This window comes from Bison bison, unplaced genomic scaffold (assembly GCF_000754665.1).
Source record: "Bison bison bison isolate TAMUID 2011002044 unplaced genomic scaffold, Bison_UMD1.0 scf7180017864167, whole genome shotgun sequence".
NCBI classification, from domain to species: domain Eukaryota; kingdom Metazoa; phylum Chordata; class Mammalia; order Artiodactyla; family Bovidae; genus Bison; species Bison bison.
In genome coordinates, this window is record NW_011494739.1 from 3,860,191 (window position 1) to 3,867,072 (window position 6,882).

The window sequence follows — 6,882 nt, forward strand, 5'->3', positions numbered from 1 at the left end:
GACCATGAGGGGAGATGGATGGGGGAGTGGTGGGGATCTGCAGGGGGCGCTGAGAGACCATGAGAGGAGATGGATGGGGGAGTGAAGGGAGGAACCTGCAGGGGGCGCTGAGAGACCACGAGGGGAGATGGATGGGGGAAGGCGGCGGGGAACCTGCAGGGGGCGCTGGGACCTGGGGGACTATAGATGGATGAATGGGGCAATGGGAGAAAGTCAAGAATGAACTGAAGTGAGTTTTGACAGATGGAGTGGGTTGAAGAAAGAGGAGGGAACTCTTAGGAGGATCTTGAGGCCCGGGCTGGGGTCGGCAGTGGATTATGGAGGAGGGCAAGGGCGGGAGCAGAGGGGGAGAAATATGGTGGGTGTGATGGAGAACGGGAGGGAGCTCAGGACATGATGGTGGGGAGGTAAGAAATGGAAATCAATGGAGTAGATTACTGAGGAGGAAGGGCAGAAAGGGAGCGCTGTAGGGGAGATGGGAGGAAGAGAGTTTAAACTCAGAAGGAGCCATGGTGCACCAGCTATGTGTCCCTGAATTGTTTGCTTTAAAGGGGTTACTTTCTGTTGGAATTTCACCTCAGTAAGTTCTTTTTAATGGAGATGACTGATTTTTGATTTCTCCAGGATTCTGTCTCCACTAGATACAAATAAATACAAGTTTGGAGCCAACAGATGATTAAAATCATTTTCAGTTCACTCATTTTTTTTTTTAAGTTATGGTTTACACGGTTCCAGGAAAGTTTCATTCCGTGTTGTTTTTACTTTTCAAAATCTTGAAATTTAGTGCAATTGTCTTAGTTTCTGATTGTGAATAAATATACGTGGATGGGGCTTCCCAGGTGGCTCTAATGGTAAAAAACTTGCCTGCCAATGCAGAAGAGATAAGAAACGTGAGTCAGATCCCTGAATCTGGAGGAGGGCCTGGCAACCCACTCCAGTATTCTTCCCTGGAAAATCCCATGGACAGAGGAGCCTAGTGGGCTACAGTCCATGGTATCACAAAAGAGTCGGACATGACCACGTGACTTAGCACCCTCCCACACTAGAAAACAAACAAAATGCACCCTGGAAAACAAACAAAAACTAAAGAAGACAGCAGTCTTGAGGATGGGTTTGGGCGGGTGCCTCCAGAACCTCAGGGGAGCAATGGCCTTTGAGCACATCTTCCAACAAACTGGTGATGGGTTTTCCTCCCATACACAGCCAGAGAACTATGCCCATCAATGTGCCTTTTATGTGTTTGCCCATTCATTCTCCAAGCCTCTTCTCATTTTATTTCACATTATTGTGTATAGTACATACTCATTTTGCGGGGTTGTTTTTTGATAGTACAAAAGATAAAACTAAAGTTGCTTTTGAAAGAAACTCATCTGAAACTAACACAACATTGTAAATCAACTATACTCCAATAAAATTAAGAAAAAATCCCTTCACATACCAGCTGTAATAGGCTTGTTGGTTAAAACCTTGGATGGTTAATTTTAACACTATGTCTGGGTTTCTATGACAATTTATATGCTTTATGAGGAGAAGATAAATATTTGAAGGTTACTGGGAAAAGAGTGTGTTTCAATAACTTCTTTTAAATCATTGAAATGAGTTTTTCTCCTGAACAATCACAACCTCTTTAGTGTCATCTTGGGTAATTTTGTGTTATTGCTCTAATGCTCATCCAGCTACAATGTTTTGCCAGTATTTATATCGCAAATTTGTGTTTAGAAATTTCAACTACTGATTAAAAGCACATTTTTTAAAGGAAAGGAGAGACGTAGAAAGGGGAAACAGAAATAGACTTGGAAGGAAAAGTAGGGGCTTTAAGGGGTGGAGGGCAAGCAGGAGAGAGCCTCCTTGAAAAGGAGAGAAGGGTGACGTGGATGAACTACTCAAAGGAGATAAAGCAGAGGAGACAGACCTGTGGTTTTCCAAACTGGTTCTCACGTAGGAAGTTCCAGCAAAGATTGTAAAGCATTTCCTTTACTCTTTTCAGATATCTCTGGGACTCACTGGAAGAGCTCCCGCTGAAGGACATGTCACTTTGGAGCCTCCGAAAGGCCTTCGTTCAGAAGGCAGTGGTAAGAGGGACACCCCAGAAGGTTGTCTTCCTTCCAGGATGTCCAGGCAGCCCCACTGACCAGGGCATGGGGAGGAGCCCTCACATGTGATTCACGATGAAGTGAACCTGTCCCTTGCCATGAAGGGCTGGTGAGGCTGCTCCCCAGGCAGCGCCAGGGCTGGATTCCAAAAATGGACAGTATTTGGAGCCCACCTGTTGGCCAACCTCAATCCTAAGGCAGTGGGCATGGCTGGCAGCCTCTGGAAGGATCTGGAATGTGGAAGCTTGATTTTGGCAGGGCTTGCTTCTTCAATGAGGCAGGTGACTGTCATGTCCATTCCGGGTTCTCTGTGGAATCTGAACTGACCCTTCCCTTCCTGCTTCCTAAGCCTCCCTGCCATCTTGGATGATATAATATGAGGGGAGGTGGGATGTGTGTTGGGGGGTGGGCATCTTCAGAAGAAGATGCTGAACTTCTGCTAATAGGCTCTTGGAGCACAGGAGACTTGCAAAATGAGATGTGACCCTGTTTCACCCAGAGTGTGGGGGGCAGTTTCCACCAGTTAAACTCTTGATCCTTGTTTATCAGGAGTTAGAGAAGGAGGCAGGCCACTTGCATTTAGTTGAAAATGAAAAGAGCAATTAACTCCTGGGCCCACAACGGTTGAGTCTAAATGCCCCAGATTCGATTTAGTTGCCTCCTTGGTGGGTTTCCCGGTAGCTCAGATGGTAAAGAATCTGCCTGCAATGCAGGAGACCCAGGTTTGATCTCTGGGTCAGGAAGATTCCCTGGGTCGAGAAGATTCCCTGGAGAAGGGAGTGGCTACCCCCTCCAGTATTCTTGCCTGGAGAATTCCATGGATGGAGGAGCCTGATGGGCTACAATTCATGGGATTGCAAAGAATCGGACATGACTGAGCAACTAACACTTTCACTTACCTCCGTACCTCTTCCCAGATGTTTTCTTCTGCAGTTCCTTATCCCTGCTCCATCCAGACCCATCTCCTAATTATCACAAGTGGCCACACAGGGTGTAAGCTGAGCTGTGTGTCTGTTCTAATATCCAGAGCTTTGCATCTGGCTGGGCTTTGCCGTCATCGGTGTCCTTGATGGCACTGATGGGTGTAATGTAGCCCTGCCAAGACCCGGGAGGTCTGCCTGCTCTTCCTAAGGCAAGTGCTATTTCATCTCCTAAACACGCCTGGGGTTGGGATGAGCCAGTCTCCGGTCCTTCCAGTACCCATGTTTAGTTGTCGGTCATTTGGCTCCTCCAGAAGACAAAGGTGCTCACCATGTCTCTTGCACAGGATGTCAGGGGACTTCTGTGTGGTTGACAGCTGCTTGCTGGATGGGTTCCTGGGAGACACTCAGGGGCCTATAGCCTCTGGCCTTTTAGCATCCAGGGCAGCATTGTTCCTCTGCCCGCCCACAGTATCAGCTTTTGATCAGCCAGTGTGGCTCAGAGTAAAAAAGGGTCCTGCCAAGTGTATGGTGCTTACATAGAACAAGGGCAGGAAGCTACGTTAGTGCTTGGTGCAAGTGTCCGAGCACCTTCTACTTAGCTCTCTTGGCTACAGGCTTTACCTCTAGAGTCTGTTTTTGACCCAGGAGACATGGATGCCTGGGACAGACACGATATATATTATTAATATTATTTGGAAATGTAATAGATTTACACAGAGATATATGTATGTGGTCAATGTAAAAATATTTTGAAACAACAAAAAATACTAAATGAATGTCTTGCAGGACAGCACTAAATGAGGCAGGCCAGGCTGTCATCGTCTTCTGAAATTATTCCATCTGCTCAATGTGATGTCATGGACCTTACCTCTTAATGAGTCCCTGCCCCTCTAACTTGAGTGCAAAATCTTTACAAGCCACGTGGTAAACATTGAAGTATTTGAGCGTCCCAAGTGAAAAAGGAGTTTGATGATGCAATGCTGACTAAAGGTTGGAACTGCCAGAAAATCTGCGACAAGGGGTCTTTGTCAGTGGTTGTGTATCCAGTGTATCTGGGACAGAGGGGACCCTCCACAGCTCTTTGTGGAATCGCTGGATGTTGGCGCCTGTAACGCTTCACCATTCATTTTTCTGGCTTCTCCAGCGTCCATGAAGGGTGAGTGTGATTTTTATATCCTGAGTCTCACATAAGTAAATGTCAGGGTGGTTTTCTATTATCACCCTGCAGGGATAATCACCTGAACAATGGAAAGACATCTCTGAAACCCTTCATTTTAAGAAGCCTTCCTAGAACTCTTTACTGTTTTCAACAACTGTTCATCCTGCAGTAGGTGTTGATAATAAACTCAGATAGCTCCATTGTGGGGAGATGGGGGCGCTAAGAATCTTTCAAAAGCAGATCTGATCCCAGAATTTCCAGACTCAACATCCATGGCCCATTTGCCTGAATGGATGGTGGGCCTGCTCTAAGGTAAAGAGAATTTAACACATAATAGGTTAGGAGGTAGCCCTGGTGCTAAGATCCTCAACTGCAGGTATTACTATAATCAACTCAATTCTAAGAAAAAGGAGAGTGAAAGTTAACTTTTACTTTGTTAAATATTAAGAATTGGAGAGCAGATACCAAGGTTTTCTTCTGCATAGTTGGTTGTTTCTGTATTTATTTACTTCTGTTGCACTGAAGCCTGACTAGCAACTGGTAGTAAATTATTTTTTAATCCACTTTTACAAGGACTGGATTGGCTCCTCTGCACGTCATAAAGATAACTCATCCCAAAAGAGTACCTAAACAGCCTCACTCTTTTGCCCGAGATGTGATTGCTGTTATTCTGGCTTCAACCAATGGGTTGCCAAGGAGTGTCCGTTTTCAAACATGCCAGTTAACCTGTTTGGCAAACACTGTTGTTGTTATACGGGTCTTTATACTTTGACCTTTGGTATGAACGCAGAGCAAATGTACTTTTATATAATGAGCCATTCAGCATTGCTGGTGGACGGAGGAAGAGTTTGGGGACAGAGAAGGTGTGGGAGAGAATTCTTAAAATTGTGTGGGATGTTTGTGAGAAGGGAAGTGGCAGGGTACAAGCATGGGAATAAAGTGAAAGTTGTTCAGTCATATCCAACTCTTTGCGATCCCAATGGACTATACAGTCCATGGAATTTTTCAGGCCAGAATACTGGAGTGGGTATCTGTTCCATTCTCGAGGGGATCTTCCCAACCCAGGGATCAAACCCAGGTCTCCCGCATTGCAGGCGGATTCTTTACCAGCCGCACCACCAGGGAAGCCCAGTTTTACTGTTAAGCACAAGTTCAGGAAGTGTTCTGAAATTGCCCAGAACTTTATCATTATGACCTCTACTTTGTCCTGCTTCTACATGAAGAAACATTGGGGAAATAAATAGATAAATAATTAATGCTTGATTACATTGTCTGATTAAATGGAGTGTGATAACAAGCGTATTTTGGGGGTAAAAATCTGAAAAGTGCAGCCCATGATTGGTAGTTAACTTACGGGCTGGTCTGCTGAAGAGGTGAAGAGGTCAATGGAAAGGATCTTTTTCTGTACATCATTTTTAAAAATAGTACAAGAAACTAATGCAGAAGAAAAGGTGGTTCACTTTTTTGTTGTTGGAAAAAAATTCTGTAGGTTCAAAAGTCTGAAATACATGCTGGGGGTTTATGGGCTGTTCCATTTGTCTCTACGTCCCAAGGAAGTGTCTCACTGCTATTCAACATCCAGAGGAAGCATAAAGTAGCAGTAAAAGTGGTACCCTGCTTCCCTGCTGTGTGGCCTTCAACTGTTTACTCACCCTCTCTGAGCTTCTATTTTTCCATCTCTAACTTGAGCCTAAAAATAGTGCCTTCTTACTTTTATTATTATGGGGAATAAATGAAATAATCCATGCCAAGTGCTGAAAAAGAACACAGTGCTGGGGATATAGTAAATACAAAATAAATGTCAGGTATTAATATTTTTCACTGATTTGTGCAACGATTATTATTTATAATAAAATGAGTTGATGTCGTTGGAATCCTGTAAGTCTTTTAAGCTTCACTGTTTAGATTTCTTTTGCTAGTTCTAAAATTAAATCTGCCTTAAAAACAAAATGACATCCCTAAATCTTTTGGCACAGAACAGATAGAGAGGTATTATTTTACATTTTTATATTTCTCCTGTAGGTTCAGCGTTAAAAAAAGGTCTAAATTCAGCAACATGGTTGTTGTTGTTCAGTTGCTAAGTCGTGTCCGACTGTTTGTGACCCCATGAAGTGCAGAACACTAGACTTCCCTATCCTTCGCTATCTCGCTGATATTCTCCCTGGTAATCCTACTCTAAAGCCTAAGATGAGTAAGGTCCAACATTGCCCGGTCCTGAGGAGAGCTTGGGATGTCCTGGTCTTCGCAGAAGCTACTCCATTCTTGCTCTTGTCAAGGTCAATGGTAACCACACCGATGGGTCCCTGCTCGGTTCCCAGTGCTCTGACCACCCCTCCGACCCTCCCCTGCTCCCACTCAGCCCAGGTGACTAGAATCTCACCTCTGCTCGAAACACCACCCTGCCCCACACAGAGCCTCCCAGATGCCATGAGAGTTGGTGTCTCCCATCCACCCCCAGATGTCAAGTGACCACCTCTCTCCCACCTGCTCCTGCCACACAGCCCCTTATTGTCCCTCGCACCCTAAGCAGGGTGTCCCTCGAGGACTTTGGAGTTTGAAAGATGGCAGAATGTGCCACCCCAAAGACCTTGCTTTGGCATAAGGATTATTTTGAGCTAAAGGCATGTGGAAAAGATCAGATGCAAGCAGGAGCCCCTAACTCCCTTCCCTTTTCTTTCTTCCTGAAAGCAGGAGATGAAACCCCCAC